Here is a 27,795-nt window from a genome sequence, read left to right on the forward strand (position 1 = left end):
GGAACTTCCAAATGAAGCTGCATCAGAAAGAAGTCAGGAAAACTGTCAGAAAAGACCTATCAAACACAAATATCTTCCAAAATAGAAGTGTCTACAAAACCACTGCAGTAAAGTTATGCACATCCAAATTATGTATCTCTACTCAAACACCAGTGCCAGCCACTATTAGGCAAGAAATTTGAAAAGTGTATTTTAAAGCACCTTCTCTCTGTTTTTCTCATCCTCATCTCTCCTACTCTCTAACCAAGTGAACAAACCATGAAATTATCTAGCTCCAAATCAACCCATCCATGCAATTACCTCACATTCTTCTGCAAAGTTTTATTGCCTAGCAAGAGTAAAAATTAAAAGCTTTACTTATAAAGTGTGAAAGTTACCAAAAGCCTATTTTAGAGACTTGGACAAAATAGTATTGTTCAAATGTACTGAGATTCCATCACTGATCGAAGTCTCTCAGCATGGTTGAAAGGGAATAAATCAAATCCACAAAGTTATTCTGTAAGCAGAAATGTTTTAACCTTAACGACATATACAACAATGAGGATCTACTTCTGAAATAAGGCTCCTTTTCTACCTATTGTGCACAATACAAACAAAACTCTTGCAGATTACATTAGACCGTCAGCAAATACAATTTACAAATGAAAGAAAAAAAAAGGAAACCAACCAAAAACCCAAGAAAACTTGCCAGGGTGACAGACAGACCTAGGGATCTGAAAAGTATGTGACGTCCTTCAGCCCTTTCCTTTTCCAAATAAAAACACCATGCTAAATCAGGTGTGACCAGACAGTTGAATGAGAAGATAGTGCGTTACCAAGAATGCAACCAGGAGTGACTTTCCTCAGCAATTCCTGTCCTCCAGTGAGGAGGACAAGACTAACCCCCCTGCCCCAGAGGGACTTTGCAGGCTGTAGGCACAGCTGGGCATGGCAACAAGTAGCAGCTCTACAGAGACAAGGTCACAAGTTGATTCAAGAGGTGGAACGAGGAAACGCAGGGTGCAGCCAGAGGTTTTGCGATTTCACGGTGGCTGAGATTTCCCACCGGATTGCAGCCTCTCTTTGCATTGAGGAGGAGACATGGATCCCCCACCCACGTATTGCATAGCTGCTGTGATTAAAGAGTAGCTTCTTACTCCATCATCTTTATTCTCCATGATGCTCTGGCACGAAATCTGTTTAACTGCGGATTTGTAGAAACAGAGTATACTGCTCTCATTAGAGCAAAGAAAAAAACCCCAATAAACCTCAAAAAAGCCACACAACAAGAATATATCCAATGTCATTTTAAGATACAGGACATACAAGATCTAACACATATAAGAGAATCATGTATCAAGAGTTATACTTGATTCACTCTACCTTTTTAAAAAAACAACCCCCCTTCTTTTGTCCTCAAGCAAAACTTGAGATGCAGACACTGCACTACATAGCCTTTTCCTCTTAAAAACTCTTTGGGAAACAAGTTTTCAGTAGCTACATAAGCTCTTAACAAAAATACAGATCAGTTTGCATTCTGGAGTCAGTGAATGATTAATGTAATCTGAAATCTAATCATAAACCCATTGACCATTTAAAAATTTTAATGGAGCTGATAACTAGAACATACACTTTCAGCTGAAGAACTTCAATGCAGCACCTTTCTGCTGAGAAAGTCTTAGTTTTCACATAGAAAAGCTAATACCTACAAAGAAGAGAAGACCGGGAGGAAAGTAAAGTCATTTAAGATGACTGACTGTAATGCTTCATGCATCTTAAAAGTAATGAAAACTTAATGCTTATTTAAAAAGAGATTGTTCAATTGACTGAAATGAGATGCAGTTTATTTTAAATATCATGGTATATTTTGCTTCTCAATCTATAGGTGAAATATACATTCTCTGCTACTATGTAATTACGATTAGATAGTCAGTGTGTTTTCTTCTACCAGAGGTTCCCATCCACCACGCCCTTTGAGAAACTGGTGCCAGAACTGGTTATGGGAGGGTAGGGGAAAGGGCACCCTGTTGCTAAACGATAGGGAAAATACTGATAAGGTGTTTGCCCTCTGGCTTTACGCCTGAGAGTTGACAAAATTGCTCTTGGAGCTGCAGTTCCTGCACGCTTACCTGGCGGAGGGGTGAAAATCCACAACAGCATGGCACAAGCACACCAAGCAGGACGAGGAGGACGCAGCTTATTGTGCACTTTTCCAGTGGCAGATACAGAAATGGGGAGGAATTTCTGTTAACTACAAAATAAGGAGACGAACTGACAGAGGAGCATGAAGGCTACCCTCGCACAGGGTGTTCCAGCAGAGACAGAGGTTTCAAAGCCATCTGACAAGTGAAAGCAGCATCTAAAACTGCAAACAAACTTGACTTATGGAATGTGGTTACCACACACCCATGTATCACGTCTGCTGTGGAGATGCCTAGCAATCTGAATTAAAAATTTGGGCAGGCAGTGTGTGTTTTACGCCCATGTGAACTGCCCTCCTTTCCTTCCTGCCCCATGAGGTCCTTCATCCCAGAAACCAGGGAGTCCTAACCTCAGCCCTGCCCAAGGCTGGCCAGGGTCCTGGACACCCTACTGTGTCTGACTATTTAATGATCTATAGCATCATTTAAGCGGTAGCATGTTCAGCGCAATTCAGGAGATCAGCATTGCCGTATGTGAAAAAAAGAGATCAGCACGTTTTTGCTGGTAAGGCATTTTACAATGTTCAGTATTAAGCATTAAAGGTATTTAACTTGACTTGGAGTATACCCATTTCAACATTAGCTATTAATAACGCTATGTTGACTGACAAAGTATGGTCATACTCCAGCGAAGGCGGCTGCCAAACAAAAGGGAATTGATTAACGTGACGCAAGGCTCCTCCCAGGTGACTCGAGGGCACTGAGTGGCTACATGCTTCACCCAGCATTTGAAGGGGCACCAATGAGCAGGGCTGGTACTGCCACTGAGACCCAGTACCTCCATGTTCTCACTCTTGAATCAACCTGCATCTGTTGGAGTTGTACTTTTCCTGCTAGAGGAAAATAAAAGAGAGTGTCCCTGTCCAGAGCATTGTGACATTGCCTTTCTGAAAGGAACGAGGGCTGTGCGGCTGGTTTATGGCAACATGTTATCCAGCAGGATGTGCGATTTCAAAGAAAAGAGCATAAAGATAGAAAATAGGCAGAAGAGGGGTGAAGGAAGATCGAGAACAAGAGGTACTTGAATAGTACAATGACGAGAAGCATATGGACATCAACTAAAAAAAAAATAATAAATCAGCACATATGGAAATGAAAAAAAAGAGTAAAGATACTTCAATTCAGAAAGGAAAAACTTAACTTGCTTAAATTGCCTGCACTTCCCACCCCCTTTCCTTCCCAGTGAGACCTGCTATGCTATATATACTTTAGATGCAAATGGAAGAAAATTATCTATTTAGAGTATTGTTTACTTACTAGTTTATTTCCAGCTTCTACAAAAAATCTAATCTAATCTAGCTAAGAAATTCAGGTGAAGGGAACAGGATGAGAGACACATGGCTTGGCATTCTCCAAAATTTGCTCCAGCTTTCTGGTAGCCTCCCCCTCCGCCCCCGTATATTTTACTGGAAATGATCTTTCTAAAGAGCTAGTTGGCATCTACAAATCTAGCTATTAGACATCACTCTAAGTAAGTGAGGTTCACTTCTCTTGCAGGCAAAGATTTCCCATTTTTCCCTGGCATACCTTCTATTGACAGAAAGGTGGCAGACAAAATGCTTTTGCTTGTTTTCCACCCCTAATACTCTCATGGATAGACTGCTCCACAAATTATGAGCCTGGAGTTAGCAAACATAAGCTTTTGGTTGCACCATAAATTGGCAAGGGTAGCTCTAACCTGGATAAAGCAATTCACAGCTCTTCAGCATAGTTTAATTTAATGTCCCAAAGTGATATAGTGAGGATTGTACGCATAAAATTATTTAAGTGAAATGTTTACTCTTGACTAACTTATATCCTTGGATAGCTAATTTTTTTCCTCGTCACCCATAAAATTAAAAATTCATACTTTGATGGAGAAAGCATACTTTGAAAAAGGCTGTTCATCAAGGCAAGAGTATTGTAACATATAACGTTACCGTATTTTGATATTACATTCTCATAGAAAACATCTGAATATATCTGGACTCTCACCTAGTACAATAGACTCCTCTAATTCCACAGAGGTGAATCTGGAAGATCAATAAGGATTTTGCTGCTTACTTTAATGAATGCCCATAAATAATGAAGGCAGCTTATCTGTATATGCTCCGGAGGGACTGTCATCCATCAAGCCTATAATATCTGGTCAAGCAACTTTCAGACATTAAATTAGATTCTCTTTAGAGAGGATTCATCAGCTTTTGTATCTCCTCTCCTGTAGAAACATGGCATCTCCCCCACTGATCAGCAAGGAGTTGACAGGAAAATATTCTCCCAGACGTTCAGTATTCTTGTTAGTAGACCAGCAGAGAGGGGAATTATGATTTTGCATAGGCAAAAACTAGCTGGAAATCCCCTGGTAGCACTGGGATGTGAGGCAGCTGTGAAAAACAGAGGAGATTGATACTGAGAGCTCACAGTTAGCAAGTTTTAGGGAAAAAGCCCCTTGTTCCCCAAAGGCATTAATAAGAGACTAAAATGGAATAAGTAATGCATTGAGATGCTGCATAAAATCATAATATTTTTGAAAAGCAAAAAGGTGTCCTCCCTCAAGGGGTACTCTAATAAAGATATTGCACATTTCATTTAATAAATATGCAAAATGCAGGTACTATTCAAATACATAGATGACTATTGTAAAATCAGTTTACTAACCTTGGACAAAACATTTATTTTTTTTTACCTTCACTTTCCCAAATCTTTACTTTTCCAAATGCCCAATTAAGCAAAAAAACCCCAAACCCAAACTCAAATGCTAACCCCCATTTGACTTCTCAGTCTTGCAAGTTGTCTAATGAAGAAGCAATTTATGGCTTTTTTTCCGCAATTACCTACTTAAGACTCAGAATTTTAATTTCAGGGTAATTTTCATTTAAATCAAAACGTACCTGCGCACAGGGCAGCACATACTAGAGGAGACTGACAGGTATTTTGGTGTATTTCTTGAAAAATAATAGGAATTAAACCCACCATTTTTTTTATTAGTATTTATAAAGTCAAATGGCAGCACTTATGTTTTAACAATACGCAATAAAGAGAACATCATTTTCCAATGACTAGTCTAAATTAGCAACAGTGCTGAACACTAAATGCATAAATATTTTATTCCAAAACACTTACAGAGCCTGTGGTTTACAGCTCAAGAAAGTTGCACATTTATAGTTGACCTGTGATGATCAAACCACAGTACGTTAATTCTGATATATATTTAATACTATTTCCACTTGTAGAAATACTCATGGTAACATTTCATAATAATAATTAAAAAAAGATATTCCAACTTAATCATACACCTATGATCATGAGGCTGGCTTTGAAGTGTCTGCCATTACACATTTCTCTTCCAAGTACTGTTAGAGATAATCTGTTCTTACTTTTCACATCAGCAATTGCAGTAGGTTTCTATCAGTCCTTGGAAGACAAACTATAACTTAGAATTAGGACACCTGAAAGCAGGTTTAGGCCACTGAATCTCAGCATGCTATTTTAGAGTATTCTGTTTTCCCAGCAAAGCAAAAACAATTCTAAAAAAGTGCTAACTTTCATGGTATGCATTCAGTTTGAGTTGGGCATGAAGTCAGATTACTGTTCTAAATCCAAATCCACTTGGAACAACCATTCTGCTTGCCTGGTTTCCATCAACATCTTGCAAATTCCCAACTCCAGGAGTAATAGGATCACAGGAATGTCAAGCATCTCTCCCTTTTTCTGAAACCCTCCTTCATCTCTAGTGGAGGAAGTTTGTAGTTTTCAGAAGAGGTGGTAAATGATCCCCAAGGTCCCCAAACCAGAAACAAATAAACACTAATACAGGGTAGTTTCTTTCCAGGATGGTGGCTCTGTATTATTACTCAGGGCTCAGTCTTATGAATGCTTACTGCAGCCCCAGCTGTCCTCTCTCTCGGACGGTACAACAGCTTCATTACCAAAATGCCAAAAGATGCCCATCTTTCCTATATGGGAGTATATATTCAAAGGTGCCCTTTCTGTTTTGAGCATTTTAGAGTACTCCTTTTGACCATGAGCATCTGGACTCTTACTGAATAAATTTTAGTAATTTTGTAGAAGATATAAAAATATGTAGAAAAGGAAAGACATTGAGTTGTTGGAGCGTGTTCAGAGAAGGGCAACCAAGTTGGTGAGGGGCCTGGAGCACAAGTCTTATGAGGAGCGGCTGAGGGAGCTGGGGCTGTTTAGTCTAGAGAAGAGGAGGCTGAGGGGAGACCTGATCGCTCTCTACAACTGCCTGAAAGGGGGGTTGTAGTGAGGTGGGTGTTGGTCTCTTCTGTCAGGTGGCTGGAGATAGGACGAGAGGAAATTGCCTCAAGTTGAGGCAAGGGAGATTTAGGTTAGATATTAGGAAAAAAATTTTTACTGAGAGGATTGTCAAACATTGGAATGGGCTTCCCAGGGAAGTGGTTGAGTCACCATCCCTGGAGATATTAAAAAAGCGAGTGGACAGGGTACTTCAGGACATGGCTTAGTGGGCATGTTGATGGTTGGACTCAATGATCCTGAAGGTCTTTTCCAACCTAAAAGATTCTATGATTCTATGTAAACACTTGCACACATTTAAGGACTGCTCATAATGTTTTTACACATGAGATTTTTTTTCATATCCAAAAATGTGTTTTAAAGCATGATGTTTTATCTCTAATGTGGAGGGGCAGGGAGGCAGAAGGAACCTCACTTCATGGCGTAAGATTAAAGATTAAAAACATACAGAAGCTGATAATTTATCTGAACACTTGCCTCCATTCCTAGACCGCCTTCCAAAGCATCATTTCATTAATAGGTTATTCTGGAAAAAATCACTGTAAGTCTTAAAAGAAAGCTTCAGGTTTTTTTGACATTAGCTTGCTCAGCTAATGAGCTAACATTCCCTTTCAATTAATTCTCTAACTTGCCCAGGCAGTTAGCGGACACATACATCTTCATATTAACTGAGACACTTTTCAAATTATTCCTGTGTACTTATATTATTTAAGCCCATGCGAGCCAGTGACCTGAAGTTGTTTTTAACCACTTGTTGGCCTTTCATAGAATTTAAATATAACCAGCTTTAAAAAAAACCCGTCCAACACACCTAACCTCCCACTTTAATAGATGCAGTTCTGAAGCTAGCGAGAGCCGTGATGAATTATCATCAACTAGGCTGATCTCTTCATATAAAAACCAACGTAAGGTTGCATTTACATCTGTTACAGATATGGTTACTGAATTGCAAAGAGAAAGGGAGTGAGGCACAAGGAGAGTGAACACAGCACAGGGACAGCAAACCCCTTAACCCCAGGGGTGGGGGATAGTTAGGCCAGGATCAGATAGAGACGAAAATAAAACCAGAGAGAAGAGGGTGGAGGGAGCAGGGCCAGGATGCAGAAAGGAGCCAGGGTAACAAGATCCCACGGGAGGAGGTTACAAGGAAGAGCCCAGCAGCCCAGAGAAGGGGAAAGCCCCGTCCCAGCTGCAGGAGGATCCCAGCACCTGACGATGCCCATGCAGGCTGCTCCTCCACCCCCAGTCACAGCTGGGCTCCTCTCCCATCTCTCCCTCCATGCCCCCCAACACCAGACAGAAGCTGTGGGCAGTCGGGATTGTCCGTGGTCTGGCTCTCGGTCCAGGGGGTGGCTGGCACAGAGACCCCACTGAACGGGCTTGCCTCCTGCCCAGGCAGCATTCCCCGCAGTGCCTCCTTCTGACCAGCCAGCTGCCTCCTCTCTGCATATATAATTTTTTTTTATACCTATGTAGTTGACCCAAAACATATTAATTCAGTGTTGAAGTAGGTTTCATCTCACCCACAAGGGCTGTTCCGCCACAGGCCTGAGAGTCCTCTCAGCTCCCTTGCTGCAGACAGACTGTTGACTCTACATGGACATTAGATCATACGTGGCAAGTATAAAACAAACCCAGCTGTCCCTGAAGGGCTAGGTGATTTACGTGCTTTAACAACCTTGGAAATACATTTTAAAAGCAGGCAGGATCACACACATGCCTGAAAGTCCTCCTGCCTCTCAGCTGTGCTCCAATTTGGGAGTTACGGAGCAAGCGGTCAGAGTTGCAGTCGCCCCCAGGAAGCTTCACCCACACACTCCCCCTGACAGACAAAACTGTATTCAAAATCAACACCCCAGAAGCATAACCAGCACGTTATGCCAGTTGTGTTTATCATCCACAACTCTGATGCCACAGCCTAAACTAATCGTGCCGAAAGGCACTTACTCCATAGCTTCAAAAGTCAGCGCAGGCTCCAATTTTTAGTGTTTTGATCGTCATAACTTCCCTCTCCATCTAAGGTATCCTGAATGCACCATAAAACCATAATCAAATTTAGCCCAGATCTCTTTGTACTTATTTCTCAATAAATGTAAACTACATACAGAAAAGTCCCTGGTCTGTGCCCTAAACTCATCTGGCTGCTCCGGGTGCTCAGAGGGAAGCAGCAGGTTTAAGGAGGTAGTAAACTGGGGCACGCTGTTCTGAGCAGGGATGTGTTGCGCAACCTTACCAACTTACATCTTCTAAGGATGGCTACATAATATATTGCAATTTAGGTTTTACTACTGGCAAACTAATGCACCTCAACCTGAAAACAGTCTCTCTTGTTTGTACAGCACATTTACTTCATTATGTCAGTTTAAAAAATCCAGTTCTGTCAAGAACCTCAAGGTGCCCGTAAGCACACTAAACCCATGGTTTTGGTATGATTTTGGGAATGCCATTGGTTGAGCTATCGACTGCTAACAGATGCAACATAAAAAAAGAAGTATATCCCTTGCCACAGGAGCCACAGAAACATACCATCTTAAAGCAAAGCTTAAAACGTTAAATATATTGGGACTATCTGTTGGGATCCCAAGATTTATTGGGGTTTTAAGAACCTTCTTCTGAGTAATCACCTTCTCGGGCTGGAAAAGAAAGAGCCCTCTCAAAACTGAGATAACCTCTCTCACTCACTTGTAACAAAGAAGGACACACGATGTGAAATGCTGAGCACCACCAGAAAGAAAAACAAGCCCAAGAATAGCATCCGCTTATCTTTGGAGGCCTAAAGATTTTCTTGGATTTCACACTAACTCAAGTAGATTTTTATCCTTCTGCCTTTTGTTTGCTTCCCCAACTTTCATTTTCCCTTTTCTCCTCCTGCACCATATTTCACCCTTTAATAACTGTGTGCAAGGTTGGCATCCTGTCTGCTCCTGCCTCTGCTCCTCGCTGGTTGAGGCAAACCGAGCAGCTGCCTCTGGGTGAAAATGAAAATTAGCCCCAGCTTGTCCCACAGCCATCCCCATTTTCTTTTCCTGCACATGGAAGCCCATCCATCAGTTCATGATAATGTGGTTTTACTTCTGTAGTATGCAGTTGCTTCAGGGTTTGGGGTGCAGTCCCTCAAGGGATTTTCTGCAGCAATGTTTTCCACAAGCCTTGTCACAGTTTTTTTTATTACTTTTTTTTCCCTTCATAAGCTTTCTTACCTTTTGCTGTGTAAGTAAATTCATAAACACATCAAAAATAAACAGACATTGCAGATACAAGAATTGGTATACCAGTAGCTATACAGAAGAATATTACCCTCAGATGATTACTTTGATAAAACTGAATTGGTCCGCCCACTACAAGGATACATGTTTTGAATTACAAATTAAGACACAGTAAATGATCGATTTCTCGATATACAGAGAAGATATGAACAAGGTGGTCTAAAGCTCCATAAAGAACTACTTTTCATGTAGCTCTATATATTCTCCCTTGCTCTCATTTTCCAAGCCCAAGCAAACAAAACAATAAGGACAGCTGAACTGAATTAGTGAGCGTCCAAAAATATCCAGCCCATCTTTCTTAAACACACACAAGAATGTTTCTAGTTTGCCAAAAAAGAAGCAATATTTTTAATACTGCTGCCCTCAAAGAAGCTGCCTCTTGGCTGTCTGAATTACAAACTACTGTCTTAGGCAGATAAAACAAAGAATATGTGAAAATACAACCGTGTATAGAATGGGAAACACAGGAATCACTTGGCAGCCATCTCTACGCTGTCCCACATCATGTTTTTACTAATTATTATTCAAACCAATGGCCTGTATAGTCAATACGATTTTGCAAGAGTAACATCTCAGTTCTTAGTCTGGGGGTTTTTTTCGTTTGTTTTACCTACAAAATTGACCTCTTATTTGCCATTCTGGAGTCACCTGCAAGATATTTTTACCTTTCAAGACCAAGATGAAATTTTTCCATGGGATTAGTGGCACAGGAGACAGCAATGAAATTTTCTTATTAATAGCAAAAGTGACAGGGGAAGAGGTGGGGAGAAGCTATTCACCTGACAGCTTAGAAGTAATACACCGTTTATATACTTTTCTTAGCATCCATATAGGTTTCACTGAAGCATAGCTTTTCTCCACTGTGATAAGCTTCATACTTAGGAATGCAAGGGAAACAAAAAATCTGGAAGCACCAGTCATGTTGGAATCCAGATGTTAACATCAGAAGAAATGATCTCGTGTGGTGTCAGGGTCCAGTGAAGACATATTTGAAATACTAGGCTTAGCCACTTCTTTACAACAAAAATGTAGCCAAGTCCCAAAAAACTGCAGGAATCCTAACCACTGCAAACTATTCTAGGAGCCAGAACAGTGCGTGTTTAGGCCGTATACTGAGTATTTATGGAGCAAAAATCTTTTCCATCAACTTCAAAGGGAGTTAGACATCACATCTGGGTGGTTTAAACTGGAAGAAGTCCATGCATAAAGAAGGGAGAACTTTTTTGGTTGGCCATGATCATGGGACTTCCCTCTTGCAGGAGGAGATTAAAATAGAACCACCCAGACAAGTAAATATGATGTGTTGCATTCTCACGGATAATACACACACACAAATGAATTAAGCAAGAGACCTTGTTGCTTCTATACTGTGATAATTTCTGTTTTTAAATGCCTGGGTGGTGTTTGGAAACTATGGGAAAAAGGTAACTTGGTAGAGTGACAAATAGATTTGGACTTTGAGGTAGGGCAGGGCAGGGTAGGGCATTAAAATAAAGCCGAGTGGTATCTTTCTACTATATAAATGTAGATAGGTTTTGAGAGGGAAGAAAACAACTACATGGGCGTGGGCTGAACTAAGGAAGCATTTGTGTTTCTCTATATTTTTTTTTTAAACAAACAAAAAACCTCCAACCGCTGCATCTTCTTGTCCTGTTTTGTTTCATTGCCTGCCCAAACATACATGGAAGCCATACAAGGCTAGTTGGGTAATGAGGCAGGAAAGGTAAAGCAATGGCTGGCGCTCAGCAGCCTCCCTTCCAACAAATTAGCCAGGTTTATAGCTTTGAAGGACTCCTCACACCGACCCTGATAGCAGGGCTGTTTGCCAAGCCTGGGGAGCGAAGATCAAAGGAAACTGGCACTTTGAGAGAAAGGGAGCACTGAGCGAGTTCAAAAACACTGCCCTGTGCCTCCAGAGAAATAAGCTGGCTGGCTGGGAGCACCCATATAGGAAAAGCTGCACCATCTGATAAAAAGGCCATAAGCAAGTCGGATTGGTCTGATATGTGGGCGTATATCTCCCTTTTTTCTCTGCTTAAATGCAAAATACAATTTTTCAAGTGAATTAGTGACAGTCATTGGAAAGACTTTTCCACTCACTCCAGCCAGCTGCTAATTGAGACTCTCAAGGGGAAAGCTGTACAGGTGCCCACCCCATCAGACCTGCTGGGCTCCCTTCCAGGGCAGAGCCCAGGGGGCTGTCACTCCACAAAGTCCTGCCTTCAGAGATGCTGCATTGGAGGATGCATTTGGGCAGATGTGCCAAAACTTCTCACCTTGTCCAGCACCCAGCGAGAGCCTGAGAGAAGGAATTGATGCAGATGGTCCAGGAAACAGTTTCCTTTCAGAATTGAAAAGCAACAGACCAAAGCTTACTTCTTCTGCTACTGTCCCCTGTATCAAAAAAATCTGCCTGCAATCATGAGTCAGAGCCCTTCAAATAACGTATTATAGGCCTATCACTTTAGAAACGTGCATTTCAGTGCTGAACAAATAAAAATATTTCCTTTACGTATTTTTTTTATATATATATATCTCACTTGTTGATGCATAATTAATTAAAATCAAACACATGCAATGCAGCTCTGGAAAGCTTCCATATGAAACAAAATTGAAAAGGCTAAGAATATTTAGTTAAGAAAGAAAATGAATAAAATTAAATCATAAACAATACAGACCCAAGCACATCAATTCACCTTGTGAAAATCTGCAAACTAATAAAAGAAAATGCATTTTGAAAAGAAAATACAGTGCACAAGTGACTGACAGTCATCAAGGCCAGTAAATCAACACAACAGAGACCAAGACTGGGCATTTAGTGGCTAGAAGAAAATCCCATACAAGGATAGCAGGAATTAAAACAGAAGCACCAGCCCGCTTAGAGGATTGAAACAGGTATCACTGGGACTTTGGACAAGCTCTTTCTTCAAGGGTAGCTGGAGTGGTACTATAATACCACCGCCCCCCAGCACTTGCCACCCTGACCCAGCACAGCCAGGGTGGGAAGCACACAAAAGCCCTGGACATCATTTTTCCATAAGGTCATTTCTTTGCTCCATTAAACAAAGTATCTCCTTTTACTTTAATTCTCCTTGAGCACCATGGTTGCTAAGAGTTATCCAGGTCAGCTCGCATCACCCTGCGTGGCAGCAGACCTGGCACCAAAGGGACGAGAATGGCTCAGCCATTCTGCCCTGCCAGCTCTGCCTGCCCACACTGATGTCCCCCAGCAGCTCAGCTGTTCATGGAGCAGACACGGGGCTTTAGCCTAATACACACCCTGTTCCCTAAGGCATTCTGCAGAATATCGTGTATTTTCATATAAAAAAAAGTACACAGTGCTGTATGAGACTAAACATAGGTGGACAACTGCATCGATATGGAGGGAAAAATCCTTTGTAATGTATTACAGATACAGGAATTGTTACTGTCTTAAATATTTTCCATCCTTGCCTTCTATGCAGAGCTTGAGACCATCTCTAGGACAAACAATTTTTCAGAAGGCCACCCACAGTCCTAAATACAAATCATGGAAGGCAGAAGTCAAAATCATTTTGATCTTAAATATTGCATCCCATTTGCTGCTTTATCACGAGTATAGAATTGTGAAATATAATATAGTCTCAAAAAGTCCGTTTGGACGGAGTTCCCCAAGCATAGCAAGGAAACTCTTAGAGAAGAATAATCTGTTTACTACATGTATTTAGTAAAGCTTTCCCAGCACTACTGTGCAATACTTCTAAGGAAAGGGATAGAAACAGCCAATTTTTTAAGTACTTCACCAGATTCAGCTTCAATTTGAATACTCAAACTTTAAAGCAGTCTTTTTGTAGCCAAGCTTGCCTCCAAGAAAAAAAAAGCGGGGTGGGGTGAGATGGGTGAAGAGAGGACCTCACAGTGAACTGAAGGCACGAGCAACATAGGTTCTGGGCTCTTTTTGTCTATTTTTAAATAGAAACACAGTAGAAGAGATACAGGTCCTTGCTTAACTGTCCTATTCATTGCTGAAACCAAAATGCTGGAACCCGTCTTTCCTAGAATTCCGTAGCAATAGTGTGGAAATAGCTCTCACAGTGAGCCAACTAACCTCTCTTTATCAGCTGAGAAAACCAGGCACTTGGAGAATGCAATTAATCTTCTCCAAGGTGGACAGCTCAAGGGCTGCAGTGGATAACAGTCCAGAAGTGTCCATTTTTCCTCTATTGATTACAAAGGAAGTCTAAATTTTTCAGTATCTGCTGCACTGTATTTTCACCAAGAAGCGTTTCATTCCATTCATGAAGAAAAACAAGCAAAGCTCTTAGCACTCCAAAACTGGAACATTCTTATCAAACAATTTAACACATTAGACCGGCAAGATGTAGGAGACTCGATGAGAAAGAACACAACTAGGCAGCGATGATGACAAAAGGGTAGCTTGACAGCTTATTGACTGAGAATGGCTTTCACATCAGGAAGAAAAGAATAAACGACATTTTTTGAGTGCCAGATATGAAACATGCAGTAATATAAGTAACTATACAGATGGCTGACTCTAGAGCGGACCTACGGATAACTGCAGGATACAAATAAGTTTTAAACCATACAATGCTTCTTAAGCAATTTACAGGATTATATTTCTGCATTCTGTATTCCATACACAGAAAGAATTCAATTAGTTTTCTCCTGAACTGTGTATATTGCAAAGCCTAAAGTCAAATTTCAGCATGCCTGTCACCAGAAAGAAGTAAGATTGCAAACAATGAGCAGGGACATCAAGAAAAGAATCAGGTGGGATAAGCTCTTTATATAAAAAATAAATCCATGTTTTCATAGATACTCTGGCAGAAAAGGATGGGGATAAATATCCCTGGCACATTAAAATAGCCCATAGGGTTTATGTTCTTAGAAGCCTGTAGATCTGGAGTAACAGACTGAATACTGAGACCATACCTGAGCTGCTGTCAGGATACATGACAGCAACACACGTGAACACCTGACTCTGAGCAGTCTTGGTTAAAGCCCAGCTGAAGACTGGCAGCAGGGGCGCCAGACCAGCGCAGCTGCAAAGCCCTTCTGACACTTAACCTAAGAGCTTAGTTACTTCCACCCTGTTTTCAGGGTACACGTTCTTCTCTGGCACTAGCGGGATCTCAACAGGTCCCCCAACTTTTTGAAGCAGCAGGCAGCATCCAGCTCCTCAGATCAATTAGTTCACCCATTGTAAATCTCATAATTTAAGTTCTTTATGGACTAACAGGCTTGAGATGGCGTTCCCAGACTCTGTCTCATCACAATCCTCTCCATCCCATACTGTATGGCAACATTTCTTCTTCATATGAACGCATGTAGGCAGAGGGAGGGGGGATTTCACACACCACTAAGAGTAACACAAATGCTGTGTCAATGCTCAAAAATGGCAGGAGAATATTTAGAAGTGTGACAGAGGAATTGGTTACAGCTGGACAGGAAAGTTAAGAAAAGCAAACTGCCTTTCTGCATAATACATAATCGATCAGCCTCACACATCAGAAGACAGCACTTTATAGAGAAAGGCAGGAACAGTAAGAAGGTAGGAATAGGATGGATAACAATTTAATAGAGCACTTCAGAGCAGTAACATTTCTGCTGAGTAGGGCTTGCCCAAGTGCAACTTTCTGGAAAACTATATTGGCTAATACAAAACTATTTTTTTGGCTATAGGACAGAAAAGAGAATTTATTTGTCTTCCATTTGAAGATGCTGTATGTCATACCATGTAATATCCTGTAAGAGAAGCGGGGCTTATGAAGAGACAGAACTGGTTTTGTCAAGCCAAATTACATCATTAAGGAAGTAAGAAGCAGTGGGCCTGCAAGCCTTTTCAGAGAGACATGACTTTCTGGACTCTAAACTCAAAAATCTTATCCTTGGCCTCCCAACTGCCTTGTGGTCTTTAGATGATGGCCACTACCAGCACTATGACTTCTACAGACACTGGTGTCTGTTCAGGGCGCTGAAGTATTCTTTGTCAATGTACTGTATCATGGGGAAAAACAAAAAAAATCACAAGTTAGTGTACAAACATGACTCCCACTGAATTTCCACAAGGTCCCATCTTTCTCTGCATCACTCCAAAAACTGCTATTTTTTCAAGGTGTTATCAAGGGATGCATAGTCCATTCAAAGAACAGCAAAACACATGGGTGGCTCATGACTGAGGCTAAAATTAAACCAAGCTAAATCTGTAAGTGAATTAATATAAACTGTTTTGCATCAAGACTCAAGGGATTGCAATTGCAAAGAAGGGAATTTTTCCTTTTATAGTTTGCTGCTACTTTTTGGCAGTTATGAACAAAGAGTGCTTAAACAGAATGCTTGGAGAGCATCTTTAAGCAGGCTCTTTCATTCCTGTTCAGGAACCTGAACAATAGCAACCGCAATAAAAGCAACTTCAAGTCACAATAAATACATTGTTCCTGTTTAATTAATGTTTTCCCAATACAATTGGTGTGTAAGAGGTCAGAAGAACAGAAAATTGTATACTATAGAGATCACGCTGTCAGGTAGCACATTAAAAATATTAAAAATGTTTTCCATGACTGTTCCACAACATACACTGAGATGGGACTAGCAGAATAGCAGAGGCACCAACCAATTCTTTATAAGTGGGAAGCTGAACCCTGTAATCTCTTTATCATCCTGTCAGTGAGTTAACGGTCATTACCATGAACAGATTCTTATTATATCAAGCAAGTCAAGGCATCACTGGTGCTTTTCATATGATAATACTGTTGCTTTACACCACAATTAAAATGAGTACATATTTTTTAGCTTTACCTAGGCTTAGCTGCAACCTTTCAACTTGCAAACACCACCTTTAAGTCCTACCAGAGACACTCATGTAGCGCACTCATCACCTTATAACCAAACCTCGATCTCTCTCATTCCCTCTCCTCTAAATACAGTATAAAAGCTTAGAGATAGAAACAATAGAGGAAACTGTTGGCTGAGAAAAACCTTTCCTACACATAGAGTAACGCTACTGTCCAGAGCAAAGCAACCAGAGCTTAACATGTGTTTTCGTTCAAGATTACCAAAACTCCAATGAATGTTGCTTTCCTTTATCAGCACTAAAAATATTCTAACAAACATCCTCATGTCAACAGTTACATATTTTCAAAACAGAAATCTCCCACTGGGCTTTGTTTGTTATCAGCAAAAAGTCATTTTGCAATATTTCACGTTCCAGCTCCCCTCCCCCAAACAGCAACCACCACCACTGCTGATTTCTTTAATTTCTGGAAATGTTTTGCTTTGTCCAAACAAACATGGAAATCAGTTTTTATTCAAATATGCAATGAACTCAAGAGTTAGACATACAAAGGATTTTCTTTGCTGTTCTTTTTTTCAGGTTAAAGATATCCTTGTGTATTTAAATTGGATGGTAATGGTGGTTTGGTTTGGTTTTCAAAGGCTACTTTCTAATCCTACCACTAAACAAACAAATAAATAAATAAATCAAGAACTGGACTGCAGCTAAGTGTGAGCACATGTGAAACAGAACTGAGACCATGCAGGGCAGTGTTGATCTTGGACCCTAAAAGGAATTTTCTTAAAAGTTCAATGATCTTCAGAGATGACTCGCTCAACCTCATCATTTTCTATGTTATCTCAGGACACCTCATGTACAGCAAAATGAAAAAAGAAATAACCGAGTCTCAAGTCAACTTCTGCAATACCTCCCAGATAAGTGTTCCTGTTTCTTCTGTTAACTGACAAAATCTAGTGAATTGGGGAAGGGAGAGAGAGTACAGGGAAGGAATAGCTTCCCTCAGAGAAGTACTCCAAGCTCATGTGCGCTTTACTGTCGTCCTTTCTTAGGACAGAAACCCCATTCACCATGTAAAACTACTAAATATGGGAGTTGGTGAAAGACAATGAGAGCACTGGAAAAAAAAAAGCAGTAGGCTATGAATGCTGCCAGCAGTCCCTATTTGCACTGGTGTCTCCTCCCGAAGGGGTAGCCACTGAAGAGCAAAGCCACACACCGTAGGCTGCCCATCATCAATATACATGAACATCTGTGTTGCATCTAACCCGGGGCGAAAAGCAAACCTGTGACTGGTGGAGGAAGGTTTTTTGCTGCAGCACTGTTCTCCACAGGCCTTCGTCTTTACAAAACCATATTTAATCAGTATGAACTGAGGTACTGCCAGCCGGCAAGACACAACATTAACAACCCGTATGGTAATCTCCTTTGTATAAAGGGGAAGTTGAAGCCAAGATTTACAGTATGATTAATGATTTCTAAGTGCACAGTTCAAGTTGCTCTGAAGAAATGCTGAGTTCAGCTTCTGGAGGAAAAAAATTAATAGTAACAAAAAAAATAATCAGGCTCCTTTAACAACTCTTAAGCTAAACCAGCTTTGGGTTGAGGTACCCATATTACTGGTTGTTTTGGGATGGCTGCCACAAGGCCCTTCAGAGAACTACCTTGGGAAATGAGTTAAGCCGCAATACATCACATTTAAAACCTGGCGTCCTTGCTTCAGGTTGCTCTTCAGTCTTTGCTCAGCCAGCCTCTGTGGGTGGGAAAAATGTGCATTTAGAGACAGGGGAAAATAAAAAGGTCTTTCCTGAGGGCCTGGGCAGGTGACCGAGTTTCCATGAGGTAAGCAAGGGCGTGAGCCCACGAGCGTGCTGCAACGGCCCCGCTGCACGGCCTTCCCCTACGGGACACTCGAGGTACCCTGCTGCGAGCAAGCGCATGGCAGCTACCGCCCCGTGTCCGCCGTCGCTCACCCCGCAGCTCGCAGCCTGCACTCGCGCCCGCAGTGCTCGCGCCCGCAGCCCCCGCGCAGCCATCGCCACGTGCTCCGGCACGTTCTTCTGCGGGGGAAGAGGCCGGCCGGCCGCCCTCCTGCCCTGCCAGCGCTCCCTGTCCCACAGCGGGGCTGCCACGGGGCCACCTCACCCGCGAGGGGAGCTCGCCCTGCTAGAGGGGAACGGCAGGCTCACCTGGAGTGGGGCAGGCCTGGCCTGCCTGTGCTGCATGGCACCAGGCGGACGCGGGCAGCTGATCTACCGTCACTGACTGTGAGGAACGGGGTCCAAAGCCACCCGACAGCGTTTGCTTTTGGCTAGGCCACCGCGCGCTTCCCACCTACCAACGATCGTTTAAACATCAAACATCGTTCACTCCGCACCGCGACAGCTACAGCTTGGTCTTCACACAGGTCTTCTCTCTCTCTGCTCTCCATCTCTGCTTCCCAAACCCGAGACTGTCCTTTGGCCTCCTGCTTACCTTCAGAGCAGCTGCTCCTCCCTGAGCCATCAACCAGCGCGGATGGCCACCAGATGCGTTATCCAAGCTGGCAGCCACCCTGGCTGAAGACATTCAACATGGCAGCTGCCGTCCAGCAACAGTCCATTGGTACCCACTTGGGCACTGCGCTGACCTCCACTACCTTCCCTTCCCCGATGGGACTGGGGGCCCCGAGAACGCTCATAAGCACCTTGGCTGTGCCTGTGGAAGGGGCAGAGATAAAGACCGGGTCCTTTTTCATACAAAGCCAACAGATAAATTGGCAGAAAGTACAGAGGGACGTTCTGGACAGCATTATCAGTCTCTGTTCAAAGGTTGCTGAATCCTGCTGAAAGGGGATTTAAGGGAGCACAGGACCGGGAATAGTTGTCTCAGCCCATTGAACTTCAAGTCTCCCCCTCTCCTGACATCTAATATCCCCCCCCAATTGAGCTCTGTGTGTAGGGGCCGTATGAAATAGCTACACTGGTTCTACTGCTCCTGGGGAAACTCCTGCCCCAAAAAGATGCTGACCATAAGAAGCACACAGGTCATCTCCTCTGTCCTGGCATTGCCCGAGTACCAGAAGGCAGCAGAATAAGATACTTCTTTGTCTTAATATTTAACTGCTTTTAGACCTTTGATGCGTTTATGGCTCAGCCTAAAACACCTGAAAGGCAACAGTTTGTGTAGTAGGCACACCGGAGCCCTTCAGCAGAACCTAGTTCTACAAGTGAGATGAAGCTCAGCCTTCTTTCCACACTCACATGAGATAAACATCCAGACTAGAAAAAAAAAAAAAAGCAATCCTTCACATTCTTTTGCTAACCAAAGTTGAAAATCAAATGGCACTGGCAGACTGTCCTCCTTTCTCAGTTCTATAAAGTGCTTCCATGCAGAAAACATCTTATGTGCCTGGTGAATTCTTTCTTCCACAGTGTTCCGTTAAACTCTCAATTAGAAAACAAAACAAACCAATAAAGTACTACTGCACTAGCTGTTTCCATGTACTGGTCAAGAACCTTCATCGTAGCCACAATACCTATAGTGCAACTACCCACCAAAGAGAAACCTAAATTCCATGGAATTACTGCTGCAGCGTTGAAGTGCGTAAGCTGCCAAAGCATTCAGAAAGTTAATAGATTTGTTTATGGACTAGACAAGGCTTAATTAAACCAGGCAGCTCTGAAGAACAGTAAATCCTCTCTCCTCCTGTCTCCTCCTCCTCCCCCCTTTTTTTTTTCCTAGAGTATCTTTCTCTTAGTAGCTTTCCTCTTTCTAATAATCCCATCACAAATGACAGATATGTTATCAGTCATCCCTGGGATTTGACACGTTCTTAATACCTGTCATGACAGCTCTGAAGTCTGCATGCTACCCCATTGTATTCCAAGGCATTTGCAGGAGGTAATGGACACATCAAATAGCAGTCAATGGCTCTGCTTTATTGGACTGCTGAAGGCTTGCAATATAGAAGTAGATGATTTAAAAAAACCTAATCCATGATTATTCAAAATTACACAAAGAATAATTAAATATAAACCAGTACAAATAGCTTTTGCACTCTCTATGCCTATGATCATCTTGGTGACATTGTAGAATTTATTATTATATGTTTATTGATAAGAATGCTTTAATGTTTAAGAAAAGGTATCAGTATTGGTAATAGTGAAGATTGCATTAATAATTCAAGGTCTTCATTGAAAGGTTCAAAGTATTATACTCATGCTGGTAACATAGCAGTGTATTGCTGTGCCCACACAGAGTCTCTCCTGGTTCCCTGGGTCTCTGCTTTACTTTGATAGAGAACCTGATGCAGAAGTGAGGTGCAAGTCAAGGCTAGAACCAGAGTTAACATCAGAGGTGAACACCCGAACTGATACGAAGACAATGGGATTGTGAAGTGTGTCATTCACAGTAATTGTCAATACTATAAAACCAAAGACTAAACATGAGTGCAGTAGAACATGAGTTTGAAAAGAGAGTGTCTCCTTCATGGGGACACAAGGAAAAGACAGTGTCTTATCACTGAGCAATAACGACAGGAAACATCAGCTAGTGCGTTTTGTATGAGTCCATTCCTAATGCCTGCTGATTTCTGTGGACTTCAATACAGGTAGTTTTGTTTTTAGATTGTTGAAGCCCTCAAAAGAGCTGTGACAGATACAGCATGCCACAGAAAAAAATCAATACACAACTCTCTAAACAGATGTATTGTCTTTTAGTCAAATTCTAGTATTATTTCAGATTACTCTGGTCATCTGTGTGCAATAATTTTCAGGCACAAAAATAAAATACTTCCTTACTGTAACATTTCTTTGGAGCCTTAAACTTGCAGAAGACTTTCTCTCAGTTTAGCTGAGCTGCTGCAAAGCATCGTATAGCCACGGTCTCTGCCAACAGCATATGAGCTGCATATGAGCAGTATGCCTTGCCATTAGTAAATGCAATAGCTTGTTGTTCTCAATGCATTTACAGTTTTGCACGAAAGCAGAAAAAACCACCCCCAACAAAAACAAAAAACCCACAGAGATTAGAGACAATATAGCCCTGTGCACAGGAGTAACTTAAGGCCCTTTGAGGAAGGCAATAAAGCTAAAGCAGAATTGTGAGCTGGAGTCAAAAGAAGTGTCCCATTGACATAATGAGCTTTGGAGAAGGTCTGGAAAGAAGACGACAGGCAAAACACGTTCAGCCACCTAAGGGACTGCACGTCCTTTGGACAAAATTGTTAACCAGTACTAAGGGTCTCGAGGGATTGTTTTCATCTACAAGAAATGGATAAGCAAACTGGGCTTTTTTACAGTGCAATTTTATTTAGGAGAGACACAAAAGTAAGTCTTGCACCTGTAAAGCATTTGGGAATAAAGTGATGGCATTTAGGGAGGGGGGATGTTCTCAAGATGCAGCTTGACAACACCGCAAAACCTGTTCCAAGGATCTAAACCACTACAGTAACAGCACGGGTTGAGTATAAACTCACCCTGCCAGCTGATGCACTTTCAGAAAAGCTGAAAGGCTAAGTTTGTATCAGTAGGCTTCACACCAGATCAGATACTGCCTGTTCTCGAGCAGCCAACATAAAAACATACCACAAACAAACTTGGTATCATATTTTCTGATCATGATTACTCCAGGGCCTGTTCTGGATCAAATTTGCACTGTTGGCTGAGCCTGGGTTGCATGGAGGCAAGATGATGGCAGCATGGCCCCATTGAGAAGTCTTCCCAGCACATACTCCCTCCTGGCTTCGCTCCAAGGAGCATTACTGCTTCTCCTGCTGTCTACAATCCCAGTTATTCCTTTCATACACCCTCTCAGCTGTAAGCAAATCAACATGCCAATCCCTTGGGACACAAGGCTTAGTTTATACTTAAGACTTGCCATTCTGGTTTGTGCGTTGGACATTGATTTCCATTGTCTCAGCTATCACTCAACAAAAGGGCATTTAATTGCTGTCTCATTTAGTCTGGGGGAGAGAGGGAGAACAACTTTTACCAGTCCTCTGATTGATGGCAGCCATTAGCACCTTCTAGCACAATATGGACTTATTAGAAGCTTGATTTACATGTGAAGTTCATTGCCACACAAGTGAATCAGATTTGCAGCTACGCTTACTTGAACAACTTTAGAGACAAAATCTTCACATGAAATGAATTTGCAGAAATGCTTACACTGGCCACCCATTTAAAAGGAAAACTTTGAAGACTAATTAAGTTTCAGGAAAGCTTCTAGAAAGAAAAGAAAGTTTAGTAGAGATCTCGTAGTTTTTGTTTCTCTTTTAAAGTGCTACCATGTAGGTGCTTTAATGGCTGTAAAAAAAAAAAAAAAAAACCAAACAAAACCCCCCCCCCCAAAACCACCAACCTGATTTATCCTTATTTACACGCATCTAACACCAGGAAATGCTTTATATCTACTATTCATCAAAGTTCATAATTGCATACTACGAAAGGCAATGCTAATACCATAAACTGTTTTCCCCTCCTGTATGAGCATTTCTATTTTCTTTGTGGTGGAGGAATGAACAAAGTTCATATCCACATTTAATATCCTCCATGTTCCGTGCAGCAATAAGCCACGTACTCTGGTGTTCAAGCCAAATTGCTGACAATGGATTTTTAGTACTTGGCTCATTTTATTAAAAAGCACAAGGATGCTAATCTTCCCTTCAAAGGAACAGAGCTCAAGAAACAACTAGATCAGTGAAGGCTTCTTGAAATACTACCTTTAATCAGTCCAGTTATGTGAAACTTGCAGTAATTTCAGTAAAAGTTTGATGCAGTTTGATGCAATTTATCAAAACATTTAATCATTGCAAAATCTAAGACCAAGCACCTTTCGAACATCAAACTTCGCAGTTAGACATAGAAACAAGCTGGGGCACTGGGTATTACAAGACACACCTTTGTGCATTTTTTTGAAGATTCACCATAAGACAGGCTGATTGAGAAAGGCCGACTTGCAGCGAGGCGACGATGTACAGCCAAACACAGGAGCACTTAGTGCCGTCTCAGCTGTGGGAGTGCTAACCCTGACCAGGCAGAGACTTTCTGAAGCCGTGTTAGCTATACCCACAGAAAAGCAGTTCTGGCTACTTTCATAACATATCCTCTGTTATTCACATAATTGGTTTAAAATTCCACAGCAAAATTACTCTGCTATTACTTGCTTTCAGTGAGTCCACCCTTACATTCGAATCCCCCACAGGACCCACCTTTGTTCCTTAGTGATACTCATCTTCCCTGATGTGTATTTCTAAATAAGCTTAAATGGCGGCTATTTTCATGCTTTTTCCTACATTTCAAAAAATCACGATTTTAGGTACTTCTTTGTTTTAGAACAGCTGTCTTCACTTTTATTCATTCTGCAGCTCACATGCAGGCAAAACTGTATTTTTACCCCTGCCTTTCCCATTAGTTTTTAAGGGGAAGTAAAACTGAACGTACAGAAGCACACAGCTCCCCCCCCAACCTAAACAAAACCCCTCCCAAACTGGCATGCAGCCAGATACTAGCTAAACACTGGAATACACTTGTTTTCTTAACTTAGCTCTTTGGAAATTTTATTTTCCTCTCCCACTGTTTCATTTTTCTTTGGTGTCGAACAGGAGACACATGTTCCTCTTGCTGGAAAGGCTAAGTGCTATCTTCCGAAAAGTACATCTATGGACAATTATTACTGGTAGCCAAGATGAAGGCGGCAGAGGCAATCCCAGCAAAATGCCTTGCCTTCCCCTCCAGGCTCACACCAGGCTGGAACCAGTGCGCCCGACAGCAGTGCTTCCAGGAGCGTCGCCAGCACCAAGTGAGCTGCCAAAATGGTTTTAAATCACTTTGCGGCTAAAGAACAGACCGAGAGCCATGTTTGTGCAACCCCTCTGTCAATCTTTGCTTCAGGTCTCTCTGGTCACTTGAGGATGAAGAAAATTCTTAGTTGGAAGGTTTTACAAGCTGGTTTCTGAAAAACCTGTCAAGCCAACACGTGCTAATCAACGTGAACAGGTCCTGGAAAAGAAGTTGATCGAATCTCTCCGATCATTCTCAGAGACGCAGTCAAACCCATGCACCTTTGAGATTCAGGTCAATCACACATCTGCTCAGCATCCCCCTGGGAGACTCAGAATGTAAGTGCAAAATTAGGGCAAGCACTATCACAGCAGTAGGCTGGAGCATCTTGCTGGCAGAGGCACAAACCTGCTCTCCTATCCAGCATACCATCTATAAATAGGTTTATGAATACAGAACCTCTGCCAAACTGTTCTTTTTTTTTTTCCTTTGCTAATTTTTAATGCTTCTTGCAAGGGTCCTAGAAGTTTTATCTCCATTAGTAGCAATAAACATTTATTATATGTTCCAGCAATGTCTGAAAGTCTTGATGCATAGCAACAAATTTGTCTAGAAAAACAATATAATTTCTCATTTAGAAAACTCTAAGGTATTAAAAAAAGGAAAAAGCGAGCTTACCCGAAAACAAAAAATTCACATGAGAAGTCTGTGTGCACACCACAGCTTGGCAGAAAGGAACCCAGTTCTGCTGGGACTTCAGGAGGAGATGGGGCACTGTCAGTGCTTAGTCTTGTTCAGCTGTGCTCCAGCGGGTACCAGGTGAGCTCCAGAACTGAGCCCTGGGCTGTCCCCCTCGCTCTTCTCACCTGGAACAACAGAACAGGCTCTCAGCTCCCTCAGCACAGGAGTGATGCAACATTTCATATATAAGACCCACTGATGGATGTTTACACTGTCTGACTGCTGGAGATACAGCCTTATAAAAGGGGAAACTCATTACAGCTGCCATTATCGATAAGCATCATTCTCTGCTTTTCTCTACTGCACGTGCCCTCTCAACTTAAGATGTCTTGAGGACACGCAAAGCACTAGGAAGTTATTTACAAAGCATCCTAACTCTGCCTTGGAGGGGCCACTTTTCTCGCAGATAATGGTAGACCAATAACAAACTTACTCAAGCCCAATCTGTGGCAAGAAGACTTTATGGTAAGAATTTAACTTCGAGCTGCCAAATGGTTGGGTGATCAAATCAACCAGCACTACTTTCAAATAGGGGCATTAACCAAGGACTTAAAGTATCTACACTTTCATCTATTATCATTCCCTTGCATCTCCTTTTTTCCCCTTTCCCTCCCAACCCTTACATAGTTTACCATCCACTTTCAAGGATGGATGCCTAAATGAAGCCCTTTATTAAGGCTCAATTTGCAAAAGCAATGTCACTTTGCAGTTTCCCTTCGCTTCAGAAATTAACTTCTAGGGGCATATTCTCGAAAAGCCTACATCTACACTTATTTCAACTTTCTGGGGAATAATTGAGTATGGAAAGTAAGGTTTAGCCTGATGAAATTTTTATTTCCATCTAAAAATAAAAGGGAATGCATAGTAAAAAGCTTCTTTCCTCAGCCTCCCTCTTTTTTTTTCTTCTGAAAGGTGAAGACAAAGGAGACATATTACAATTCAGTTTTTTTCCTTTCAGAAATCCCAAGAAGCTCACCACCATATACTTAAGTTTTGAGCTATGTAGAGCAGACAGCTAATTACTTCATATATGTTCTGAGCAGCCTGATCTCACTGGCCCTGATCTGAGCTGGGTGTTGGACTACATGACCTCCAGTGGTCCCTTCCAACCCAAGTTATCCTATGATTTTTCCCTAAGGGAAAAAAGACTGGTTTGTACCTCTCAGAAATGCAAGCCAGCGTTTTTTCCTGTTTACCGCCATTTTTACTGTATGCATCTTCTCCAACATGTAGTATTTCAATAGTTCAAATCTATACATATTTTACGTATGAAAACTCTTTAAAAGGTATTTTTAATCTTAAATTAGCAGAAAGTATCTTTTCACATGTCACAAACTGAAAGGACTTAACACATTTAGGTAAAACCAGTCCCGTAAGAAAACTAAGAGAATGTACCCTAAGTCCTCCATTAGGTAAGGCTAAGGAAGGGCTTGGGGGAAAAAAAAGTGTTGGTATTTACTGTAGGAGAAGCACCAACTTTACAGTAATACGTCTTCTACCTATGATTCTGAAGTCAAGACACTGTTTGTAAAACCAACCTGAGCTCCCATGTCACATGCAGCTGTCAGAACCCCCTGCAGCAAAAGCAGTGGGATCCCTTGCACGCTCCACACCTCTCCCTGCCTCAAGGGAAGCTCAACCTTACTGAGAAGCACTGTTTGTTGTAACAATAAGCATCAGATAGTCAAATGGCACCCACTGTAGCCTGGCATGATCCAAAGTCCTACAGTACAGAGCCATTGTATACAGTACTACAGTACTTTCCTGTCCAGCATGAGGAAATGACTTTAATAGCTTGGATAACATTACGCTGATCAGAAAAATGCTGACTTAAACTCTCTGCATTGATACCTATACTCCAAGGGAGTAATGCCTCCTCCCTCTGCCAAGGCACAAGGTCATGCACAAGCCCACATCTCTCACAGAGCATCACACAGCCAGCTCCCAGCCCTGAGCTCCGGCTGCCTCCATCACATCCATGAGCCAAATTTTTTAGCTGGCTGGCAGGTTTACTGAGCAGTAAAAAGCTGACTTTTCAATGAGACTCTCAGAAAACAAACTATGATCTCCCCCCCCCCCCCCCCCAAATCCTTAAGCATATATGTGTTTCTTGATTAATACGAAACACAAGAAAAACTTGTGTAATTCAGAAAGACCTTTTTTCTGTTTCTATGTGTACCTGCTCTCATTAGAGAGGAATAGAGACATTACTTAACAGATGAGATATCCAGGGAATAAAGTACTAGAATTCCAGCCCTAAAATATCATAAAGACAAGTTATTAAAATAAAAAATAAACAGACTTTTTTCATCATTAAGGTGAAGGAATGCCATATGGGATTGGAAAGTTCTCCTCAAGCCCAACAGATCCTTATTTCTGTTGCTCTTCAAAGTCTAACAACTGCTGTCATCTCTGCCCTCCTCTCCCTTCCCCCTTCTCCAAGAACTGCAGGTATCTTCTCTTGTAATTCCAGCCAGCACACTGGCCATCAGACTCTTATCACCGCTTCTGCTGCAGGGGAACACCAAGGCAAGAAAGGAGTAATCCCCTCAGAAAACCACTCACATGGGTCTACCAAGCAAAGGGATACACATTCTTTCTTCATTTTTCAAGAGTCACGGGTACTGCTTTATTCTAATAAAATTATTTCAAATAAATAAACACCATCACCAGTTTTAAAGCTGAGCCTTAGCCTCAAACAGAGTCTAAAGAGACTGTTGTTAGAGATGGAGGACGTTTTCTTCAACACCCCCACAGCTGGCTTCAAAGCTCTTTGTATTAAGTGGGAATAGTTGAGA

General features: G+C 41.8%; 1 protein-coding gene across 8 annotated transcripts in view; it reads right to left on the reverse strand.

Annotated features, from left to right (window-relative positions):
- PLXNB2 (plexin B2) overlaps positions 1 to 27,795 on the reverse strand; it is a 269,974-nt gene that overhangs the window by 160,950 nt on the left and 81,229 nt on the right. For 7 of the 8 annotated variants that reach the window (XM_049813970.1, XM_049813976.1, XM_049813966.1 and 4 more), the window contains exon 3: positions 24,935 to 25,122. The exons of the other annotated variant lie outside the window; for it this stretch is intronic. The gene's annotated coding sequence lies outside the window, so the exon portion shown is untranslated. The remainder of the gene's footprint in view (positions 1 to 24,934; positions 25,123 to 27,795) is intronic. 8 annotated transcript variants of the gene reach the window in all.

Source organism: Accipiter gentilis, chromosome 11 (genome assembly GCF_929443795.1).
Source record: "Accipiter gentilis chromosome 11, bAccGen1.1, whole genome shotgun sequence".
Lineage (NCBI taxonomy): Eukaryota > Metazoa > Chordata > Aves > Accipitriformes > Accipitridae > Astur > Astur gentilis.